Source organism: Rhinatrema bivittatum, chromosome 7, assembly GCF_901001135.1.
Source record: "Rhinatrema bivittatum chromosome 7, aRhiBiv1.1, whole genome shotgun sequence".
NCBI classification, from domain to species: domain Eukaryota; kingdom Metazoa; phylum Chordata; class Amphibia; order Gymnophiona; family Rhinatrematidae; genus Rhinatrema; species Rhinatrema bivittatum.
The window spans coordinates 96,106,269-96,132,113 of record NC_042621.1 but is presented as its reverse complement, the minus strand read 5'-3'; the positions used below and the strand labels follow the sequence as shown (position 1 = coordinate 96,132,113).

Here is a 25,845-nt window from a genome sequence, read left to right as displayed (position 1 = left end):
TCCAGATTCCACATGGAGTAAATAGCATGTCCTTGAATTAGATACTGAATATGCATTAATTCTATTAACTTCTAAAAACTCATCCAACTTAACTGAAAAAGTGTTAAATGAAGTGGCCAAGTTTGTCGTTGTCCACATCATATTCCATAATTTAATCTTCCAAGGAAGCTAAAGCCACAGCAGTAATTATGAAGTTCAAAATATCAACCAGCCTGGTTTCCTGCCTTTCCTGGCCACCTTTCATTTGTGCTCAGCATCTTTCACTGCCCTTTTTAAATCTGTTTACAATAAAAGCTTCGCATCTTCATTGTAACACAACTCCCAAAATTTCTCCTTCCAAATCTGCTCTATTCAAAATTTTTCCATGTATCAGCTTTCAAAAGCTTCAAACCCTATTAATCACCTAAAGAATCAAATAAAAAAAAAAAGGTGACAATTGTGTGTGTTTTATATGCCAATTGAATTATTTAAAAAATAGTTGTGTTAGTACTACTTAAAACAGGATCGACCCTTGCAGGACACCAAACAATAAAAAGACACCTTGCACTAACAGCAGGAAATCTTATATACGCCAACAACAAACTGCTAATAGCAGCGAAGCACAAAAGCTGCAGAGATAGGAGAAAACAGAAGAGAGGGGGGACACCAAAACAAAATATTCAGACGGAACCCAAAGGGAAATGGGAAAGAAGATTAGCAGATTAACCCACCAGCAAGCAAGGCTGAAACAGGACCCCTGCTATCCTCTCCTGGGAGGTTTAATGGGCTTTACCGGGGTAAGGATGCAGGTAAATCTGCTCTCAATGGGCAATGGACGCTGGAGAGTAAATGTCCCCAATTTTATTTTTTAACGTAGCATTCCCCCCCCCCCCCCCCCCCTAGAGATTTCTCCAGCTCTATTCCAGAGAGTTCTGGTAATGAACACGAGGCCAGATTTTTCTGTTCGTTTTCCTCACTTTGTTGTGCAAGGCGATTTTAGTCTGCATATGGATGTGGACGTGGGAGGAGGGCTACCCACAGATGTTATGGGGTGTATGGCCGACTTTGGGTTTATCTCAGTTAATTCACGTACTGACGCATGAAGCATGACAGACAGTGGATTTCATGTTTTGGAGCAGGTATGCGGTGCCTCTGAAGATACTTTAGGAAGTACCAGGTACTGTGTGGACGGGATCGCTATTTTATTGCTTCTACTACGGTGGAATGTCATCTGAGAGAAAAATCAGCCCCTCCTCAGACTGGACAATTTAGCGCTAGTTTTTAAAAAGGGCTCCGGGGTGATCAGGGAAACTATTGACCGTTGATGTACAGTGTCTTTGGCAGAATGACCATTTCAGCCACTGCATACCTGCCCAATTAATAAGGGCAAATGCCTCCACTTCTTCAAAAGTTTGTCTATACCATCCAGCCCACATCCAATATTCAAATTATATAAAGTCTTTTCAAAGTGTGCCAAATCAATCCCCAGGTATTTCAATTCCCTATCAGCCCAAAGGGAAACTCGTCTGCCCAGATAAACCTACGGGAAATGCTTGTGATTTGGCATCATTTATCTTAAGCCCAGAAAATTCTGGGCCCATGCCATCAAGTCCTGGAGCCTTTGCCGGCTTAAACTGAGAGACCTTATTCTTTATTTCTGTCACAGACTACCGAATGCTGCAAAACTTCAAGAGTCTCAGCAAATACTATATTTACATTTCAGTGTGATATTTAGGCCCATTTTACAAATGTAAAAATAACTACTCCACACACATCAGACTCTGATGCTGCTGAGTTTAAACCGAGGCTAGCAGGGAATGACGACAGTGCTGTGGAGCTGGCAGGATGGACGGACCTGGAGGGCCCAATTTCAAGTGGTGCTTTGTTGTCTCCTCAACAAATTGGGGGCAATTTCATGCTCCAGGAAGGAACAGAAGGAGCTGTGGCACAAAAAAGGTGGGTCAGACAACCAAAGTTTACATTGTGCACATCAGGGAAATAGGGATGAAATTTTACAAGTGGACACTACCCTACTTACCGCACTTCTTCCAACATTAAAAAATATGAACAAAATAGTGTATGGTGTATTTCAGATATACCTACTAGATGCAGAAAATGGAGCTAACAAGTACAAAAGTAAATACTTACATACTTAAAAAAAAAAATTAGAAATAAATATTGCATAGAATATTAGGGAAGTGCATTCGTTGGTTGATTCGTTTCGGTGGTGCATGCAAAACTGATGGTATGTGGGTGGCCACTTCTATACATGTATATCATCAGTTTTGTGATGTGATGTGATGTCTCATTCGCGAGATCCAGATTGGGAGAAGCAGAGGGACACAGACAGATCCCGGTCTTTGCTCCCATCCTTCATATGGAATGGTAAAAGAGCTAGGGCGAGTTATTACACATTAAGAGTGGGGAAAGAAGAAAGGGGACTGGTGATACCTGATCTTCGTATATATAATGTCGCATCTTTACTTAGCTATGTGCAGGATTGGGCGTCCCGGGGTTCTGAATTTGATCCAGAGGGCTTGCTGAAAGATGTGGATGTGCTGTATAAGCCTATAAATGTATTGCATGGGCCAGGGGAGCTGGCAGCTAGCGAGTTCTGTGGTTCTTTTTGTTTTAGGACATTTCAGAGGGCTTGGAAGTGGTGGCATGCTTTATGAATGTATTGCCCTTTTTATCCTTGATGGGGAACCTAGATTTTCCAGCAAGACTGGGCTCACGGGTCTTTTTTGATTGGAGGGATCAGGGGTTATACGGAGTGAGGCAATTTTATGATCCAGAATCTAAGATAACGTTATCATTCCAGGACTTGGGACCTACTAAATAATCATTATTATGGCCATCTGCAGACTAAGCATTATTGCTCAAGCTTTAGTAGAGGGCAGGAGGGGTACTTCACTTTTTCTGATGAGGAAGATGCCTTCTTTGATACTAAAGTATCTGTGTGGGTCTCTTCTATTCAACAGTCTATAAAACTGCCACATTTGACCACATTAGCTGCCAAGGGGAGTATTGATCTTGATATTCAATTAGACGCTGAAGAGGTTTTCATGCTTTTCTACTTGAGTATTTATTTAGCATTTGTTTATATACTGATGTATAGCATACATTGCCTTCACTCCGGTTTACAATGAAACAACCAGTTACATTTAAATTCATAATAAAATGACAGAGAATGAATCAGAACAATAACTTATTAAAATCATTAAGATCAAATACAATGAACATTATAACATTAGAAATGAGTGTATGCAACTAGAAGTTGACAGTAAATACCGTACATGAAAGAAAGGATTCTGCGAGGCATGGCGAATGACAGAAAAGGGGAATGCAAGAAAAAAGGAACATGTAGAGGATAAGATAAAGGAGTTATGTTCTGCTGTTGTTGGGTGAACAGCCATTGTAAGACTGTGATAGAAACCATTCTTTAAGATCTTTTTTAAATGATTTAAAATTTTCTTGAGAGTTGAGGTGTTGAGGTAGTGAGTTCCATAATTTTGGGCCGATGATAGAGATGGCTCTATTTCTAGTGGAGGATAGTTTGGCTTGTGGAAGTGAGGGGACATCCAGCTGAATTTTATATGTTGATCTTGTTGTACGTGCTGAGGTGTGTAGATGTATAATATTGTTCAGGGCAGTGTAGTCTGCTTTGTGAATTGTTTTGTGTAGGATAGTGAGGACTTTGTAATCTATTCTTTTTTTAACTGGTAGCCATTGTAAGTTGTAGAGTATTGGGGAAATATGGTCGGACTTTCTTTTACCAGTCAAAACTCTGGCAGCTGCATTTTGGAGTAACTGCAAAGGACTTAAGGTTGAATTAGGAAGGCCAATTAAAAGGGAATTGCAGTAGTCTAAGCTGGAGAAGATTAGGGATTGAAGAACAGTTCTGAAATCCTTGGGGTGCAGCAACGGTTTTAGGTGTTTGAGTGTTTGAATTTTGTAGAAGCCTTCTCTTGTTCTTGTTGTGATGAGTTTTTTAAAATTTAGCTCATTATCTAGCCAAAAGCCAAGGTCTTTAACGTTATCCTTGAGTTGAATTTGAATGTTGTCAAATTGGAAGGGAGGAGTGGAAGAAATGCCAGAGATTTTTCTTGTAATTAGTATACATTCTGTTTTGCTCATATTTAGGCATAATTTTAGGTTATTTAGCAGTTTCCGTATTGCTTCAAGGTGTGAGGATGCTTTTGAAAATGCTTCTTCTAAAGATGAAGTAATGGGAATGAGAAGTTGTATGTCATCAGCATACATGTAGAAAATGATGTTAAGGCTTGTTAAAAGATGGCATAAAGGTAGAAGGTAGATATTAAAAAGAATGGGTGATAAGGCCGACCCCTGAGGAACTCCAGTTTCCAGAGGGATGGCCTCAGATGAAATGCCGTTGTAGGAGACTTTGAAAAATCTGTTTTTCAGGAAAGAAGAGAACTAATTAAGGGTTATTCCAGTGAGTCCGATGGATTCCAGGCTAAAAATAAGCCTTTTGTGGTCCACTGTGTCAAAGGCTGCAGACAAATCGAGTAGGATCAGAAGGTGATCTAGTTTGTTATCAAAGCCTCTTAGTAATGTGTCAGAAAGATTGAGTAGAAGGGTTTCTGTACTGAGGTTTTTTCTAAAACCGTGTTGTGTGGGAAATAGAATTTTGTGATCGTCAAGGTGTTCGTTGAGTTGTTTCAGAACCGCCTTTTCTGTCAATTTAGCAAAGAGGGGAAGGTTTGATATTGGGCGATAGTTGTTTAAATCTTCTGGGTTGAGGTTCTTTTTCTTAAGTAGTGGCGTGATTGTAGCGATTTTTAGTTTGGAGGGAAGCTCACCCTCAGTAAGAGATTTGTTGATGATAGCTGCTATTGTTGGGGCAATGGGATGAGCGATTTCTTTTAAAGCTCGAGTTGGGATGGTGTCCAAGTCATGACGCGCAGGGTTAATTTTTTTCAGCATTTTCTCTGTTTCCAAGTTGGAGATAGGATTGAATTCATGCCAAGGACTTATGTTTAATAATGATTGCTTTTCTATGATTGAAGGGGTGTTGAAGGCATCAGTGATTTTTGAAATTTTGTTCTTAAAGAAGATGGCTAAATCTTGGCTCAAATTTTTTGTTACAGTAGTGTTGGGAATGTTGTTATCAGCGATGAGGTTGTTTACTATGTTAAACAGTGATTTAGATTTGTTGGCGGAGTTATTTATTTTTTTACTATAGTAATTACGTTTCGTGATCTGGATGGTTTTCTTGTAGGTGGCTAGATGAGTGCGGTATTTCTGCTGTAATAAAGGCTGTAATAATGGCTGTTTATTTTTTTGCCACTCTTTTTCGATTTTCCTGAGAGCCGATTTCATATTTTTTTAGAGTGGAGTTGTACCATGGGTTTTGGAATTCTCTTTTGTTCCTTAGCCGTTTGATTTTTTCTGGGTTAATGTAGTTGGCGGTTTCTTCAGTGATTTGATGCCAGGATTGGATGGCGTTATTTATGTTAGATAGGTCGAGATTGGAAAGTTGATAACCCAGTTCTTGTAGGAGAAGATCAGATTGAAATGGTGGTCGGTATTTGACGCAATTTTGAGTGTCCTTGGTGACAGATGAAATGTTGGAGTTTAATTGAGCTTTGCATAGAATAAGATGGTGGTCAGACCAGGGAACTGGATTATGGAGAGTTGAAGTATTAGAGAAGTAGTTATTAGTGAAAATTAGGTCTAATGTATGACCTGCTTTGTGAGTGGGGTAGTTCACTTGAAGGGAGCAGTTTAAGCTTGAAAGCATATCTATAAGGGTTTGGCAATTTAAAGATCTTGGGTTGGCATCTATGTGGAGGTTGAAGTCACCAAGAATGATTGTAGGTTTTTTCAGATTAATGTAGTTAATAAGAAACTCAAGAAGGGGAGAGATGTTGCTATCGAGAAGTTTAGGAGGGCAATAGACAAGGCAGATTTGTAGGTTTGGCGAGTCGAAGAGCGCAACTTCGAATTGTTTTGGGAGGTTATGTGGGATCATTTTCATGGAGAAATGTTTTTTGATAATTAGGAGTAGACCGCCTCCTCTTCGGTAATTGCAAGGGATTGAGAAAGTGTCATAGGTATTGTTGTCAAGTTGGTTCAAGAGGACTTGATCGGTGTTTTTGAGCCAGGATTCTGTGATGGCAATGAAGTCAGGTTTTTTTTCTTGTAATAAGTCGGATATTAACATGTATTTTTTGGTTAACGATTGTGCATTGATGAGGAGGAAGGTGAGGCAAAGAAAGTTTTTGTTATTTTTTGTGAGTGGGATGTTTATTAGGTGCTTGTGACTATTGTGGTGTTGAAGGTAAGGTGGATTCCCCATCTTACGAGAGCTTGTGCTGGATGTTGAATGAAATCAGGTGTTGACTTTTGGGATCTGATTGACGTTGCCTGTGGTCTGGAAGAGGAGTGTTGAGAGTTGATTGACGTTGCCTGTGGTCTGGAAGAGGGGTGCTGGATGACTGTATGAGCAGTAAACTTAAAGGAAATACAATTCAAATTGATTCATCAAATTTACATAAACAGGGTGCGGGGAATGAGAAGAAAGCTTTGGACTACTGACATATACTTAAAGTATGGCATAGATAGTGCCTCATTATGCCATATGTTCACTGGATACAACAAACTGAAGGAATATTGGGCAAAAGTGTGTTACTTGATTGAAAACATTTTGGGCTGCATTGTTGATTGCACAGAGAAACATTTGTTTTTGCATTTATTAAATAATGAAGTGCGGCTGCAAAGAGGAGAGCTGACATTCTTAATTATATCTGGGTTTTGTTTTGTTTTTTTTATCTTGCAAAGGGGCTGATATTCCCGACTTCAATGTTTGGACACAGTTGATGATACAATCTGCCCTGTATGAAATGCAGAAGTCTGCGGATATTATTAATCCGTAGCAGGCAGCGGAGTTGAAAGTTATCTTCAACTATGGAAGAAAGCGTGCAAGAGTCTGTAATTCTTAGAAACAGGAGGAACGCGCGCATTGAAGGGTAAGTCACGGTGAGCGTGTGTGTATTGCTGTGAGTATGGGGTGTATGTTGCTATGGTAGTAAGTATGGGTGGGGGGGGGGGGAACTGAAAGAGGTTACGTTGGGCATGTGTGACTAATTTGCAGTACTCTCTAAGGGTTATAATAAGTCATTTCTGTTGACATTGGTGTTTCTTGCCTTTTTCTGTAATGTCACAGTGATTCCAATAAACAAAGTTAACAAAAAAAAAAAAGAAAGGCATGTAGTCCTGCAAGGTTGAGAACCACTGCCCTGATCTCACCCTCCTTTCTGTTGGAATCCAGTCAAACAATTCTTGCATACATACTGTGTGGATGAGAAAAAACACAAAACGTGTAATCCCTCCTTCTTGGGTTCAAGGTTCTCCAGGAGCTTAACAGCTCCATACCCTTCAGAAACATTTGTATCACTTTCCTGGCCTTTGTATCACGTGTAATGTTGGTTTTGGAGCAGTCCCAGAAAGACTGTATGACTGTTGTCTTCCCAGAACTATGCTCCCCTGAGCAAACTTGGCTAATTTAATGATTAACTGGAGGAAAAACCTGAACCTGATTTTAAATTAGGCGCGGAAACTATTGCAAGAGTTAATGGTGCCCTGTTTACTGATCATTTCACAAATAAGAATTCAGCGTGGTTAACTGCTGCTCTCTCTTCTGGAGCATAAAATAAAGCAGGAGCAAAGATACGAACGTGGGGGAAAATCCCACAGGGGTGAGAGAGTTGACAAACAGATGTGTGGATACCTGGGAAGGTCTGTAGGAACGTAGTCAGGAGGTTCCGGAAGGCGAGAGAGCGTCGGCGCAGCCTCAGGCACCAAGGTGGCAGAGTGTCAAATCAGGCAGCAAACAGCTACAATGAAAAAGGACAGACAAAACAGCTTATTCGTCCTCTTTATGAAGAGCATTTCCTGGTTTTTATTTTCTTTCAATTCTCCAAACAGTTTCCTCTTACTGGGTGAGTTAAGATCCTGTACAATTAGTGTAAAACATCTTACCATTGGTTATCTATTCCAGTCTAAGCTGCATAATGACAAACTTATTCATTTAAACAACTAAAATTAACAGCCCCTTATTGTCTGGTTGCAATTATCATCCCTGGACCTTTTACTACTCATGCTCAGCCAAGTCTTCCTGAATTAGAACCCAGATGCCACCCAATTTCTCCTATTCGTATTAATCCAGGCCAGGATTAGGTGTCTCTCCCTCTCACTCCCCAGTGGGATTCCAGTTTTCACGTGTTGCTTCCTCAGAAGGAGATGATCATTTCTGTAATTTTACTGTTTTTTCTCATTATTTTAACCATTTATTCTTCCTCACTCCAACACTCTCCCCAAATCTCATCCTCAACCAGCCCACAAACACAATTACCTCAATCTTTTACCTGCCCAGTCATAAAATTCTCATTTTTTAATTAAAAACACTTTTATGGTACAAAAAACTCCCAAATGGATTATGCCTACTACGCACTTAATATCTTGATCAACTTTTGACCTCACCTAAGAGTTACTACTATTAATGCTCTTCATTATCAGGGGCATATGGCAACTGTTGATGCTGCTGGTGCCCAGAAACCGTGCAGCTGCCACGTGATTGAAAGACAAGAATTTTGAGATGCTAAACAGAATTATATCCGGCCCTCTCTCAGGCTTGCTGCTAGGGAGAAGTAAGGGAGAGTCAGACTGGGGGATGCGAGCAGAAAAGCAGTCCAGGGGCAGAGAGGGAGTCACTACAGCATGCGATAGGTTTGTTTATCACCAGCCTTTCTGGTCAAATTGCTTTCCAGGTGCGATACAGAGGCATTATGGCATTTTCTGTTTTATTCTCCATTCAATTTCTTTTTTTTTTTGACTGCCACCACACACTTAGCAGAGGATTTCAAAATACTGTCGACTCCTAAGACAGAACCTAACATCGTGTAACTACAGCAAGGGTTATTTTTCCCTATATGCTTCACTCTGCATTTGTCTATATTAAATTTCATCTGCCATGTGAATGCCCAGTCTTTCAGTCTCACAAGGTCCTCCTGTAATTTTTCACAATCCAATTATTATTTAACAACTCAGAATAATTTTGTGTTGTTTGGAAATGTGATCACTCATTGTTTCCCTTTCCAGATCATTTATAAATATACTAAGAAGCACCAGTCCCAGTACAGATCCCTGAGATTCTCCATTGTTTATCCTTCTCCACTGAGAAAATTGACTATTTAGTCCTACTCTCTATTTCCCATCTTTTAACCAGTTTGTAATCCACAGTAGGACATTGCTCCCTATCCTGTGACTTAAAAACTTTTTTTTTTTTTTTACAGCTTTTTTTTTAAATACATCCATGAAAAATTCTTCTACAGAAAAAGAAAACAATATTGAATATATCAAATATATAAGGAAAATTATAATCAGCTTTAGCCCACAAGTACAATAGTAGAGAACAAATGTTTAAACAAAAGGAAAAATACAATCAATCATGTCACCTAAACACAGCTAACAATTTATACTAAGCTAGCTTGAGGAGGCAAATGACCTGGAAGAGAATGAAACAGGTGGAGCACTAAGGGTTTGCCTCTGGATATTCCTTTTTTGATCCCCAACAATTGACAAACTTCATAACTCAAGAGGCCTGTAACTTTTTAATTTTCTCAGGAGTCTCTCATGGGGCACTTTGTCAAATGCCTTCTGAAAATCCAAACACACTATATCCACTGGTGCACCGTTATCCACGTTTATAACCCCCTTCAAACAAATGCAGCAGATTGCTGAGGCAAGATTTCCCTTGAGTAAATCCATGCTGGCTGTGTCCCATTAAACCATATACCGGCATTTCTATATGATTTTTCCTGGTATTGAAGACAGTCACATTGGTGTATAGTTTCCCGGATCGCCCCGGAGCCCTTTTTAAAGATCGGGGTTACATTGGCCACCCTCCAGTCTTCGGGCACCATGGATGACTTTAATGATAGGTTACAAATTACTAGTAATAGATCTGCAATTTCAGTTTTGAGTTCTTTCAGAAATCTGGAGTGTTTATCATTTGGTCTACCATAGGGCTTCCCAAACCTGTCCTGGAGACCCCACAGCCATTCAGTATATGCAAATGTATCTCATGCATATTCATTGTGGATATCCTGAAAACCCGACTGGCTGCGGGGGCCCCAGGACAGGTTTGGGAAGCCCTGGCCTAGGTGATTCTCTACTCTTTAGTTTATCAGTCTGCCTTATTACATCTTCCAGCTTCACTCTGATTTGTTTTCGTTCTTCTGAATCATCACCACTGAATACCATTTCTGGCATGGGTATCTTCCCAACATCCTCTTCAGTAAACACCAAAGCAAAGAATTCATTTAGTCTTTCCGTGATGGCCTTATCTTCCCTAAGTGCTTCTTTAACTCTTCGATCATCTAACGGTCCAACTGACTCCCTCGCAGGCTTCCTGCTTTGGATATATTTTAAAAACATTTTTATTACGAGTTTTTGCCTCTAAGGCCAGTTTCTTTTCAAATTCTCTTTTAGCCTGCCTTATCAATATTTATTTTCTACCAGCCAGAACAGTTAAAAGAATTCCTACATAATAACAGCTCTAAGCTACAGTTAGATAGCATTTACGTTCATCATGTTTGTATAACAGGTTAATAAGGAAGCCTTAAGCTATTTTTTCTTTATTTCCTAGATTTTCTCCTTGATTTTCTGTATCCCCGCCCCCCCTTATTTTTTGTGGTCTAATGGGTAATAGTAATAGAAATTTTTTTCCTGAGATGTTTATTTTATTAATGTAAAATTGCTTAATATTTCAAATGTGAAATACCATATTTTTTTTGCAAAGTGGATGCTTTGTTTATAATTGTAAAATGAATAAACATAAAATAAAATAAAAAAAAAAAAAGAATTGCAACTACCTTGAGATCACCACACAAATTCCAGTTGTACCTTGAGTACTCAAAGAGGTTCAGCAGTAGCTGCATGTTCTCATATGTTTCTTTCATATGAACAGCATGTCCGACAGGTATTGATGAGTAGATATTGCCGTTGTACAGCAAAACAGCCTTCAAAATTAAGATTGATGAATCAATAAACAGTCGCCATTCTGTTGGGTTGTGGAGATATCCGAGAGCACAAAACAATCCATTGATGTCACAGCAAAAAGTCAGACTGTCTACTTAGTTGAAATATTTTGTCAATTCTTCATGACGGCTGAGAAATAATGAAATTTTCGTATCAGATGACAAAAGATTCCATTCTTGCAGCCTTGACCCAAGCAGCTCCGCCTGACTCTTCAATAAAGCCAAATCTCTGACCAGATCGTTCAGCTCTGACCGAGATATTAAATGAGGATCGCTGGATGTTGATGGCACAAAGTCAGGATCAGCCGCAGCTTCCATCTGCGACGGCTCGCCATCATCGCCTACCTCCTCATCAAGTGTCCACACCTCTGGCAGGTTTGGAACAGGAAGACTGTCGTTATGCGGCACTGGTCTCATTGCTGATACTAGGTTAGGGTACTCATACTTCCTCTTTTTTGATGAGTATCCTGACACATTCGTCATGCAGAAGTAACAGTCAGTTATATGATCTTTCTGTTCCCTCTATATCATTTGGATAGCACTTCATGAAGTTAGCAAGTAGTTCATTTAAAACAAATCGAAGAAAATTATTTTTCACTCAGCACATAGTTAATGCTCTGGAATTCATTGCCTGAGGATGTGGTTGTTGCGTCCGGTCCCAGACGGCTTCGCCCGACATTCCTCACCTCTATTTTAGCCTCCTCCACCAGCCTCGGGAGAATGGCGTCCATAGCGTCTCCTTGCCGCACCCTCCGGCGTCCCCAGAGCGGCTTTGGCACGGTGTCCCGCCATGTTAACCTGAGGCCTCCTAGGGCACGCGCGCACGCCTCACGTCTTGTAACAGTGTTGGCGCGAACCTTGGGGGCATCCCCCTCAAGTGACGACACTGCTTCCGACTACAAAAGGTTGCCCATTTGCTGACTCTCGCGAGTTAGCAACGGATTGGATTCGTTCCGGTCTGAAGATGCTCTGCTGCTTGAAGCTATCTTCACCCTCCCGGGTTCTACTAACTTGGGTACCCGCTCCTTGGGAGCCCTTTGCTTATTTCCAGGTGCCTATCCTGAATCCAGGTACTCACTCCTCGAGGGCCTGTGTGTCTATCCTGGTGCCTGCTACCAATTCTTCTACCTGCTGGAACACTACCTATCAGCTACAGAGAGTGAGTGCTACTTCTCCCAGTCTGTTCATCTACAGCTCCTCGTTGTCTATCTGCATCGGGCCCTACACCACCACTGTGGAATGGGACTCCTCTGCCGAGGATCACAGACTGTTGCTACTTATCCTCTCTCTACTGCTTATTGGGAACTTTATCTACTCAGCTACAAGGGAGTGTGTAATAACATCTGCCAGTCTGTCTCTCCTACAGCACCTCACTGGACATCTGCATCGGGGCCTTATACCACCATTGTGGGACGGGTCTCCTCCACAGCGGATCACAAACAATTGCTATCTAATCCACTCTCTACTGCCACCTCTGATGAACCATACAAGCTGCATAATAAAGATATATTCTCTGTGTTTGTGCTTCTGAGTCTAGCCTGGTGCTACAGTTCCCTACGGGGCTCCTCCCCGTGGGAGTCACTATCACTGTTGCCCCTAAGAATCCACCCACCAAATACCTCGATATCACAACAGTGGTTATGGCAGTTAGTGTAACTGAGTTTAAAAAAGGTTTGGATAAGTTCCTAGAGGAAAAATTAATAAAGGTTTATTAATTAATAAGCAATAGTAACATGAGATTCATCTAATGTTTGGGTACTTGCCAGGTATTTGTGATTTGGATTGGCCACTGTTGGAAACAGGATGCTGGGCTCGATGGACCCTTTGTCTGACCCAGTATGGCATATCTTATGTTCCAATGTTATGGCAAACGGCATGGATGGTCGTACACCTTTCAGCCAAGCTCGCAGACTACTGGCGCAAGATGCGCAACATATATGAGGAGCCCATGCTCTGTCCTGGTCACCAATTTTGCACCAGAAATATAACTTGTATGCCTTCTTAATGAGTGCAGTCATACTCCTTTTCTGTGCTTTCAGAGTAAACTCACCACAGATGTAACAAAACATGTCACGGCTATTAAGACATTGGCACGACATTTCATAAAGTATATGAAATTAAATCCACAAGCTTTAAACAACAGTTTTAGCGATACGATTCGCTCATTCACACAGACGTTGCATAGGAGACATATAAGCAACAGCAATAGTAAAGGCTGCGTCGTCATGGAAACAAGTTGGAATCTTGAAGCCGAGCTGGGGCTTGCTCGAGCAAGTTCTGGCATGATCAGGTAGAGTTTCTTGGTGTATTTTTTAAAAGGTTAGTCTCTGTTACATGTTATGTTGCTTATGGCCGTCAAAAATATGACATGAATTTTAAAAATTACTGTCCAGCAAGAAAATATATGCACGTGAGATTGTTTTAAAATTTCACAAATTATTGCAACACAAAATTGGGCGTTTCTCAAAAACCTTACATGATGTACAAATTTTGAAGTAATATCTGTGATCAGCATCAAAAAATCTATTTGGAACATCAAAAATCCTGAAGGAAACAAAAACTTTGTTTACCATTTAACCATACTTGTGGGACTCTACAAAAGACTGGAAGGCCAACATCTCGCTGATGCACTGCTGTCTGCATCTTAATTCTGTCGAATTCTTAGTTAATTCAGGAGGCTATGACAGTATTGATGTGTAGATCAGAGTTCTTTAAATTTATGTGGTTTATTTAATGGTAATTTGGCAATTACCTGCAAGGGTACAATTAATTGATAATAGCTAGGTTACTCAGTTTTAAATAAATCTCAGATTTATTTTTTTTATACATGAAAATGTCTCTCGTCTTCTTATATGGGATAATTTATAAATCAGAGCTTGGGGTGGGTGGGAGGGATAGAAAGACATTAAAAGAAGTAATCTACCTTTTCTGGTCTTTTTTTTATTTTAATCACGGCACACACACTAAAAATTAACATACTCTCACAAGGTCACCTCTCCCCAAACTTTTAAGTTCCAATATTACCCAACAAGCAATACTTACCTATCCTCTTCAGCCACCAGCAAAATCATCTTCTCCTCTTAATAGCTACACTAACAGCTTTCACCACATCCTCTGGCAACGAATTCCAGAGTTTAATTATGCGCCGACTAAAAAAATATTTTCTCCTATTTGTCTTAAATGTATTATCTAGTAACTTCATTGTGTGTCCCCTGGTCTTTGTACTTTTTGAAAGAGTGAACAACTGATTCATGTTTACTTGTTCCACTCTACTCTTTTTAAGGACCTCTATCATATTCGCCTCTCTGCTGTCTCTTCTCCAAACTGAAGAGTCCTAACCTCTTTAGCCTTTCCTCATAAGGGAATTGTTCCATCCTCTTTATCATTTTGGTCTCCCTTCTCTGTACCTTTTTTGAGATGAGGTGACCAGAACTGCACACAATACTCAAGGTGCAGTCTCACCATGGAGTGATAAGAAGCATTATGATAATCTGTTTTATTCTCCATTCCTTTCCCATTAATTTGTAGCATTCTATTCACTTTCTTGGCTGCCACCATACACTGAGCAAAGGATTTCAACATAGAAATGTGACCATATAACTCCAATATTGCAAGCACACCACTGGTTGCCTGTAGGATTATATTTAGAATACTTTTATGCTTCATGCCCTACTGTAATGGTTTCGCCTGCTGTACAGCCTCACTGTGCCCTGCTTCTATCTGCTATGATGCCACCCCACCAGAAGAGGCCTCCAGTGAGCTCTATTCCCAGCTATCCGAGCCTGCTCCTCACTGACCATCTGACTCAGTAGTTCCTGCACTATTTAAGCCAGCCTGTCCAGTCCATTGATGTTTCTTCATGGAGCGACCCTTGGGTCTCTGACCTTGCCACACTTACTTGTTCCTTACCCTGTCTTGTAGTTCGGAAGCTAAAAAAACACCATCTCCTCCTCCTCCAGTTTGTCCTTCCCTTCTCTACATATCTGTCTCACTTGTGAAGCCAAAGTTTCCACCCACCCTACTCTCAGAGATTCCATCCCCAGAGCCTCACTGAACTTTCCAATCCTCTTGCCTTCTAGGAATTGTAGTCCTGGCTCTAGCTCTGCTTGCCCTGGAGACATATGGCTTTATTAAACCTTTCTGACCTTTAGTGTTCAAATTATTTGGTCTCCTGATTCTGGTCTCAACCATAAACTGGGACGAAGATGTCTACCTTGTCACAGTACATACAGCTCTCTCTCTTAGTGTCTCACTTGAATTTCTTTGGGGACCTAGAACTCTATGTGCTCTATTAATATCAATATTTTCTGACTCTCAGCTATATATTAGCTATAGTCCTTTAAGTATGGCTCATTAAATCATCCTATTCCAGATCTTCAGAAATTTTCCAATTTACAGATGTTCTCTGGTCTTATTTTCAACAATATTGATCTTTAATGCTTCATTCTCCTCTTTCAGCACATTCACACTGCTCTTTATATCGTAAGCCAGCTCCTCATTCTCCATTTTCTGTTCTTGTACCCTCTTTCCAATGTCATCTACCTCTTTTTTTAGTTTGACCCATGGTTGCATCTCCTTTAACTCATTTAGCAGTGCTTTTAGGTCTGCTTTAGTTACTTGCCCAATCCACTTCTCTGTCTATGTCCCCCACAGTTGCACCAATACCATCTTTTGTGGGTACATGTTGTCCCTCCTTCATTAATAGGTTTGTCTGTCTTAAAGAAAGATTTGAGTTTGCTTGATAGTTTTTCCTGATATTTGCCTCAACATTCACTGCTTTTACCTTTGGTATGTGGGCAAAATGAAAGTTTTGAGTTAAGAACATAAGAAATGCCATACTGAAACAGAGAGTCCATCTGACCCAGTATGGCATATCTTATGTGGCCAATCCAAGTCACAAGTACCTGGCAAGTACCCAAACATCAAATAAATCTCAAGCTACTATTGCTTATTAGTTAGTAGTAGTTTATGGATTTTTCCTCTAGGAACTTATCCAAACCTTTTTTAAACCAATTACCCTAACTGCTGTAACCACATCTTCTGGCAAAGAATTCTAGAGCTTAACTATGTGTTGAGTAAAAATGAATTTTCTTTGATTTGTTTTAAATGAGCCACTTGCTAACTTCATGGAGTGCCCCCTAGTCCTTCTATTATGGCAGTGAGTTAGTAATCCAAACAGCTTACAAGCTGCCATTAGAGTTGTTGGTCAGGGGGACAAGCTCACCCCAGAAGTATAATTTCCCTAAAAGCTTTATTGGGATTTTTTTCTTGAATGCATGTTTACAACCTAGTCTATAGCATGGGAAATTGATTGAAAATGCTGATGCCTTGAGCCAATTACTGCTGAAGAGTCAAGAATTCAATATTCTGCCACTGCCTGAAGTTCTGATGCTAGAAGCAATGCCAAAACTGCCCCTGCATGGCAATCAGATTGCAAGAATGATATCAAAGGACCAGATCTTGTCACCTTTCTGCAATTAAATGAGGAGAAAGACCAAAAGAAGCTGGAGAAGCATTTTAAGACTTTTGTGGCTTGTGGAGAAACACTGTCAGCCTATAAAAGATGTTTTGTGAGGAGAAGTCATGTCATCATTCTGAAAGAAGGAAGGTTGCACAAATTGGAAGTTCTTCATGCTATGCATCCAGGCATCATACATCTGAATGCTTAAAGCTAGAAGCCAGAGAAACTGCTGACAGCAGAAACAGCATTTGCTAATAGGTATGCAGGACTTGTGAGTATTGGTTTGCTTGGGAAAGTGTGTGTTTAAAGCTTGCAAAAGAAATAGAAGATTAATAGTTTATTCTGTCACTGACAGGGGCGTGGGTGGGTTTGAGGTTACTTTGGTAATACCCTTAACATGTGTTTTTCTTTACTATTGATGTGATCTGTCAGAAACAATCATGACCATATCTATTGATGTTTTCTAAATGTATTTTAATAAACAGATTTTAACAATAAATGTTTATTCTGTGTGCCTATAAAATGTGTTAAGCATGTCTGTTGGCCAAAGGCAATGTTGAGCTTGACCATACAGTGAACAAATATATCTTCTCAAAATTGAAGACAGCGTTACACCCATGGAAAATGACAGTGAACCCATAATCAAGACTGACTTTGAGGGACTGTTCCAAGGACCCGTGTTTCTCATTGTCTTCACACTTTTATCCAAATGATGAGAATTTGCCCCAGTCAGAACAAATGCAGCCATTACTATTATTATGCTATTTACAATGCATGGAATTTCAGATGTCATGAAAAACAATGGAACCGTATCAAAATCAGAATTCAAGACACATAAAATGAAATCTAATTTGTCCCACATCAAATGATCAAGCTAGCAAACGATCAACCACTGATAAAGAATATCAAAGGATGCAGACCAACCTGACTCACTGTTTCCTAATATCTTAACATGCTATCTCATGTACTATGATGAGAAGTCAAGCAGAAATGTTCATGAATAGCTGTCTGAAAATTTGTTTAGATCACTAAAACCCAGACTAAGCTGAAGATCTTAAAAAAAAAAAGCAAGAGTCTACTACAGAAGTCAAAGACACAACCAAAGTTTGAAATGGATGTTCCAGTTTCCCCACCTAACTACAGCTTTGGAACACAGTGGGCACCAGTTGTCATCATTGAGGGGACTGGACCAGTTTCATACATCTCAACAGGTCCGGCATTGTCACATTCACCAGTTCCGCAACTGTGAACCAGAGACACTATTAGAATCATATGTGGTTTTTGCCACAGCATAGATTCTTTCACCAAGCTCAATAGGCATGCCACCTTCTGTTCCATGAAACAATGGAGCCATCCTTGGATGGCACATTGATCCAAACACCTGTTGAGTCACATTTGTCTGAAACCACTGGGTTGGGAACACCAACACCAATCATTATTTACACCCCTGAATTTACAGCGAGACTGTAGCATATTCAGGTTTGACTCTAGAAGACCATATGCAGTCTAGTACAAACGTTAGTGTCAATTGCTAGGTTTCAGCCAAATCATATTTTCTCTGACTGCACTTTGTGTGTCTGTCTACTACGCTGCATGGTGTGATTGTATAAAACAATCAATGTTTAGCTCCTGAATAATCCTGCATTATCAAGCCTTTTGCCTCGCCTATGAGCAAGGACACAACGTGTGCTATGAGCTATATGAAGGTAGTCTTGAATTACATGAGCCAAGGCTGTGAGTTATTCAAGCCACGGCTGTGTTTTTCAAGTGAGGCTAAGTAAGGAACACCAGTATATTAGGATGCAAGAAGAGCCAATGCCTCTGATCTGCCTAAACTAGTCCACATTCCTCACATTCCTCAGTTAGCCAATTCTTCTCATACTCACCTGGAAGTACAGGGATTCCAGAAGTAGAGAAGCAGAAAAGAGCAAAGGATATGTACACTGCATATTAGCATCTCCAGAAAAAGGAGTCTTCAGTAGCAACAACTCCCCCAATTCCAGCATCATACATAGGAAACATTTTTAAGAAAATCCAAGATCTCGTCCCAGTTGTGATGCCACTATTTTCCCCAGAATGTCAGCCTCATTAGAAAAATTACTATTAGCAGTAGCAGGACTCCAGGAAATTGATAAATGGAGAGGAACGATCTTGGGCTAGTTGTTAGTTCAGCCATGTCTCCAAAAAGCAAAAGAATTGCAGGGTTTTGCTGGTCCTTCTGAAATGGGACAATTCCTCATTGAGGGCCTGCTACCACCATCTACCTCGCATATGGGCTTGTTGCTTACTGACGAGCTACTGCAGCTCTCTCTCTCTTCTAAAGCCTCCAGATTCCTGTGGCAAATCTGTCAAGCTTCTGTTGCAAGAGTTAGCAAATTTACATCGTTTTGCATAAAGATTCATACCTCTGACTCTACAAAAAGAGAGGTTTTTTTTATTGCACACCCATTCATGTTTGTTTTAAACACTAAACTATATACAAATAAAAAAAAATGTACCAAGTTCAAAAATCAACAATTTATCAAGACACAGAAGTTACAAACTTTTAACCATGAAATGTTACTATTGTTTTGAACTGAAATAATGCAACCATCCTTTTTATATTTTCTTGTCAGCTTTCCAAGAATATGAGCTTATTTGTGCCGAAAATGCCCTCAATATCAGCAGCTTATCTTTCTGTAATTAACAGCATGGCATGTGCACATATATTGGACACAGGCTAACAGATACAGAAAGGGGTTGAATTAGCCAAGTTTGAAACGCGTCAGCAGTAGTGTCAGTCATCAAGGGTTCTATGAATTAAAATTCATGCCCTCCCTGCCAGCTGTGGGACACCAGCAGTTGGAAACCTCCAAACACATCCAGGTCTTTGTAAACTGTGTATGACTGGTCACATACGCAGGTGCAAGAACATAGTAACATAGTTACGTATTTTGATACTAGTAGTAAAAGCCCATCCAAGGACAGGAAATACTATGAAGTGTAGGAAGTAAATGAGGTACGTGGTGGTAACAGCACGCATGCTAAACATAAGGTATATTGAGTGATAGAGAGTTGACTATTCAGAGAGAGAGGGGGGCAGAGCTGGAGAGTAGAGTACTGTCAGAGAGAAGGGCAGAACTCAGTTTCCATATATGGTAGTAGAGAGTGGATTGGACAACAGAGAGAGAAAGAAATGGGTGGAGCAGAAGAGTAAAGGGAAAGAGAAGAGTGGAGCTCAATTTCTACAGAGAGAAAAGACAGAGCTGGAAAGCACATGGAAGGAGAGGAGCAGAGTTCAATTTGCAGGTGCAGGGCAACTTTCCTCTCCTGGATGGAATGATGTCCCTTTAGAAGAATGTAATCATTGGCTCGATTTAAAAGATCTTTAAATGATCAAACATTGACTGAACTTTCTCTGTCTATTCCAACTTCACTTCTCCCTTCCTGTTCCCTTCAGGACAAAAGAAGGTGGAGGGGGAACAACAGAAGGAAAAGGGCTGGAAAAGGGGAGAAGACTGCCTCTTATTTCATCCGCTACAGCCTCAGCCTCACCTCTTCTATTTCCTGAAAGCTATTTACAAAGGGAGGGGCTGCGGCGGGAGCAGAGATGAACAGAGGGCACCCTTGTAGCTTTCTTTAGAAGACTGAATTAGGAGGTGGGAAAGCATCAGGCAGGTTTTCTCCCACAGCCACACACTTGTGGGAAGCTAGCGACACTGCACATAACCAGTGCAGACAGCAGTGCCCACTGCAATGCAAGTAAGACAGTTGCTAGTCAGTAACCAGCAGTCACTCTGGACTAGCAGTGTCTCATTGCACTCCTCGGCCAGCATGCACATTATATATATATATGAGATTGACTTCTACAAATCCTTCCTCCTCCTTTAGGTTATTTTTCTTGAATTTAATTGAAATATGAAACTAGAGCAAGCGGAGATCTCCTGTCTATTAGGTAGCTCTGGAGGGCTTTATAGGCCACCGAAATGCCTCTTCTAGGGATATCCTCTGTTTCCCATAAAGTGAGTACTCGAGGTTCCCATCCCCCCCTCCCTGTGCCTTCTGAGCACATTCAATAGCCTATAACAGCGACCAGAAGAACCCTCCCCAATCCCAGAGAGTCTGAAAGGATTTATGATACCCCTTTGCCTTCCAGTAATTGACCAACAAGCTTTAATCCCAATCTCCACTAATCAGCAGCTGCTCTACCAAAGGCTTGGACAGACAGTGAGGGATTGCCTCGAATAGGAGACAAGGCAATAAGAGAGTCCAGCAGGATCCCCAGACCCTTCCGTACCTCCCCACCAGACCTTCATAGTCAAAAGATGCAGCAACATGTCCAGCTCAAGTAAAAGGAGCTTCAACTCCAGACGCTCCTTCAGAGCCATCTCTGGGGAATACCAAGTCACCATCCTATCTCCATGTCCCCAGACCAATGCTCCCTACAACCCAGCTGCCCAACAGGAAGCCTGCAAGTTAGGTAGGGCCATACCTCCTAGCTCTTTGGGTCTCCACAAGGTGTGCAGCTTAATGTGGGGCTGTCTATTGTGCCAAATAAATCTGGAAAGCATCCTGTTGACATTAGCAAAGAAGTTATCTGGTAAAAAGCATGGGAGATGTAGAAATAAATACATCAGTTTAGGCAAGGCATTCATCTTCATTGCTCCTCTCCTGCCAGCCTAGGATATAAAACGCCCATCACAATTCATTAGGTCTCATTGGATCTTGCTAACAAAGCTCTTCCTATATAGGTCAGAAAGCATCCAGAGCTCTCCTAAATCGCAAAATCCCACTCTGCTTATCATCCGCAGCAGCCACCCCGATATGGAATCCCCTCAGATTTGTGAAAAAACTTACCTTATACCCCTAATCTGCCATATTCTGATATTAAGCGCAGCACTCCCTCCACCCAAACCCTGAGATAGCAGAAGATGCTCTTATAGGCTGTGCCAACACTTAAACTGCTGGGTCAAATAACAAATGGGACGGTGGACAACCTTGTCAAGTGCCATTGAGAATCAGGAACAGGAATAATTTAACCTGGGACCTGAGAGACTGAACTTCTCTAACACTGAAAACAGAAAAGGCTAATGTATCCTGCCTAAGGCCTTCTCTGCATCCAGCGCCACCACCAGGCCAGTCACCTTATCCTTCTTAGCTAAGGACATAATATTAACCTTCTCATATTAGCAACTGTTGTTCTCCCTTTGATGAAATCAGTCTGGTCGGACTTAAATATTTCATAGCCCTCTATAGCCTAATCTGGAGCACCTTAGTTAAGATCTTACTATCAGTGTTGAGCAGCAAAATGGGACAATAAGAACCAGGGTCGAGCTTATCATGAGGTGGCGGACCTCACGCGTCACCTAGATAGGATTTTAGACAGCGCTGGGGAGGAGCCGGCTGTCGTGGTACATGTGGGCACCAACGACATAGGAAAATGTGGGAGGGAGGTTCTGGAAGCCAAATTTAGGGTCTTAGGTAGAAAGCTTCAATCCAGAACCACCAGGGTGGCATTCTCTGAAATGCTCCCTGTTCCACGTGCAGGTCCCCAGTGTTACTGCCACGGCAAGCTGCAACCGGGGCCGGGTGTCATGGCCACCGGCCGCAATCAGGTCTGGGCCAGCGGTCGCGCAAAATATAATTACCCGAGGCGTCGGGCATCGTCGAGGGCTCCTGCGGGTACAGGCAGCCCTCTTCCTCCAGTAGCCACTGCCGCGGCCAGGATCACCAGCATGGTCCCGCGACGATTCGGCTCCTCCCCCTCTGCTTTCTCTAGGAGCCGTGCGCACGACTGATGAGTACTCTTAAAGGAGCCATGACAGGAAGTAGTCATGGCTCCTCCTGAGACTCCTCCCCTGGCTTCCTGTACTTAAGGCAAGGTCTGAGCCTCAGACCTTGCCTTGGTATCAAGGTTCCTGGCTGAGTGTGTTCCTGAGCTCCCTGTTCTTGGTTCTTCGTCCCGCTCTGCTTCCCTGCTCTGTGGATTGATTCTTGGCTTCTGACTTCTGGACCGGCGTACATGTTTCCCTGGCTTCGGACCCTTCACCCGCTTGGATCTTGGACTGGACTTCGACCCCTCTTGTGTACCGAACCCTTGGACCGGCTTGGACTATTCTGGTTAGTGTGGTTTCCACTGCCAACCTCTTGGAGGGGGAATGGCAGGGAGATTTCACAAATTTGTCTGGAGGGATGCTATGGAAGTCCAGAAAGTATCCCTCTCGAATGATGGTTAGGACCCACTTGTCCGACGTTATCTCGACCCATCTTTGGTAGAATCGGGCAAGCCTGCCCCTATGGCTTCTTCCTGTGGATGGGTCTGTTGATTCTCATTGTGGGGTGCGGCTGGGGCCTGGACCTGAGTCGGCTTCCCTCTTGTTGTGTCTGTTCCGAAAGGATTGGCCCCTGCCTGCGGGGCGAGGTGCTTGGTATGTATTCCTGTACGGTCTGAAACACGGTGATCCTCTGCCCCTGGATGTCCGGGGAGAGGGGCGTTGGCTTCTCTTGATCTTGTCCTCCAGTAACCGAGGTACTGGAGATTCGCCCCATTTGTCAGCTAACTTCTCCAGTTCACTGCCGAACAGGAGGGTTCCTTTAAATGGCATTCTCATGAGTTTCGTTTTGGACGTTGCATCCACTGACCAGCTTCGGAGCCAGAGTTGTCTTCTGGCTGCCACAATGGATGAGACTCCCCTGGCTGAAGTGCGCACCAGATCGGAGGTCGCATCCGTGAGGAAGAATATTGCCGATTCTAATGTTTCGACGGGCGTGGTTGTGTTCCTGGCCTGTGACACGCATGCGCGTGTCACCACGGCACAGCAGGCAGCGATCTGCAGTGACATAGCTGCTGCCCCAAATGACTGTTTAAGGATGGACTCCTGACGTCTGTTTTGGGCATTCTTGAGTGCCGTTCCTCCTTCGACTGGAATGGTGGTGCACTTTGTGACTGCGCAGACCATGGCGTCCACTTTAGGAAACCCCAGGAGTTCTTTGGCTGAGGGTTCCAGTGGGTATAGGGCTTCTAGGGTACGTCCTCCCTTGAAACTGGCCTCCGGGGCATTCCATTCCAGGTCGATCAGCTGTTGTACGGCTTGCAGCAATGGGAAATGGCACGAGGCCTGACGGAGCCTGACCAGGAGAGGGTTCGTCTTTGGCTCTGCTGAGGCACTTGTGTCTGGGACGGCCAGCTCCCTCAGACTCCCAGACACGAGGTCTGGTAGTTCGTCTTTGGAGAAGAAACGCATCATGGTTCGGGATGGTTCTGTTCCTGGAGGGGGATTTCCCCTTCTTCCAGGGAGTCTTGGTCTTCCTCCGAGGTGTCCGTGTCACCTAAGGTTAGGATTTGTCCGGGGGAGGCACGTCTCTGGGAGGCCGAGAAGGGCCTGGGAGGTTTGCGTCCTCTAGTGGAGGCTGGGGCTGTGTCATCGGTGACGCCGATTGCGCCTGAACGAAGGTTTACAGACCATTAAAGAATTCCACCCAGGAAAAGGTTCCTGGGTCTATATTGAACCCAGCGGCGTTCCCAGAGGGCTCAGTCTGAGGGAGGGCCGAGCTGGGGATAGAGAGGTCCGGAGTACTATCAGTGGATCAGGATTCCTGTACTGGCTGGGGGGGACCTTGCCCTGGTTCTCCCAGAGCCGCCTCGCACTGTAGGCACAGGGCAGTAGCCTCTTCATGCTGGGCAGCTCTTATGCGGCAGGCTGGGCAGAGGGCTTGTGCTTTGGCTTTCTTGGCCGGTGGTGCCATGGTTTGTGCGCGTAGGGACGTTCAAACCCGGTCTGTGCGTTTATATACGCGCGCCGGAAGGCTTAGATACGCGCTCCGGGTGCGCCGAGGGTGTGCGTACAGGCTGTGAAGATATGTGTGCAGGCCAGTCTGTGCGCTTACGGAGATGCATGCGCCGCTGTGCGCGCAGCTGAACTTGTGCGCCCAGTACTGCTGAGCGCGGCACCTATGCGCGCCCCTCTGTGCGCGCGGCACCTATGCGCGCCCCTCTGTGCGCGCGGCACCTATGCGCGCCCCTCTGTGCGCGCGGCACCTATGCGCGCCCCTCTGTGCGCGCGGCACCTATGCGCGCCCCTCTGTGCGCATAACTATGTTATGCGCCTGGCTCGCCACTGTGCGCACGGCTCAGTTAGGCGGACAGTACAGCGATCGAGATGGGGAAATGGCGCCGGTGACCACGTGATTAAGATAGTGACACCCCCCCCCGGAAGGTCTCCACGTGGGAGGACCCTTCAGCCGGATCTAGCCTGGAAGGGGCTGCTCAACTTGATGGGACAGACGCCGACGGGCAATCTGTGCGGCTATCCGAGCCTCAGAGACTGGAGACTTAAGAAAGTTTTCTACCTTACCTTGTCTCAGTGCTCCCCGGTCTCGTGCCGGGCGGTCTCTGGCTGCGGGGGGAGAGGGAATATACCTTCACTGTCGTGCTCGGTCTTGCACCCGCTGCCACTCAGCCGCTCCTTCCTGGGGGCTAAGTCCACACCGGGAGCCGGCTGCCGAACCGAGGCTTACCTCTGAGGGATCTCGGAAATCACCTCAGGAATTCTCGACTGGGGGAGGAAGGACCCTTAGGTATCACCGCAGGACAGCGGGGCTCGTCTTGTAGAGGTAAGATTTTAGAATTTTCTTTCTTCTTTGGGTTTGGATTTTCTAACGCTGTGCAAGCGTGTATAGAGTCCCAAACTGCTATGGAGATGGAGAAATACTGAAGAGCGGAGCTTCCTGCAGGGGTACGTGTAGTGCTGATGTTAGATTGAAATCTGATCCATCTCCAACTACTATCAGGAGCACACTATACCCATTGGTCCTGAGTCCATCAGCTACATGTAGGAAATAGACAGTTTTTGGGTACTTGGATTGGCCACTGTTGGAAACAGGATGCTGGGCTTAATGGATCCTTTGTCTGACCCAGTATGGCATGTTCTTATGTTCTTAAGGAATAATAGCTTGGGATCTATTTAATGTTTGGGTACTTACCAGGTACTTATGAACTGGGTTGACCACTGTTGGAAATAGCATACTGGGCTTGATGGACCCTTGGTCTGACCAAGTATGGCATTTCTTATGTTCTAATACATTGAAATTGTCTGCTCAGTGTGCAGAAGTAGCCAAGAAAGCAAGTAGAATGCTAGAAATTACTAGGAAAGGAATGGAGAATAAAACAGAATATCATAATGCCTCTGTATCGCTGCATGGTGCAACCTCATCTTGAGTATTGTGTGCAGTTCTGGTCACCACATCTATTCCCATTTCCATTTATTACAATGTATTAATCGCTTAACATTTAGAAGTATAAGCGATGTAGAATAATATTCTCATATAAAATACAAAAACAACTCTAACTTACTGTAATATAAA

The 25,845-nt window shown here is 43.0% G+C and overlaps 1 protein-coding gene across 2 annotated transcripts in view; it reads right to left on the bottom strand.

The window, feature by feature from the left end:
• Window positions 1–25,845, bottom strand: part of ELMO3 (engulfment and cell motility 3) — an 86,883-nt gene that overhangs the window by 57,482 nt on the left and 3,556 nt on the right. For both annotated transcript variants that reach the window (XM_029608752.1, XM_029608753.1), the window contains exon 2: window positions 7,733–7,838. The gene's annotated coding sequence lies outside the window, so the exon portion shown is untranslated. The remainder of the gene's footprint in view (window positions 1–7,732; window positions 7,839–25,845) is intronic.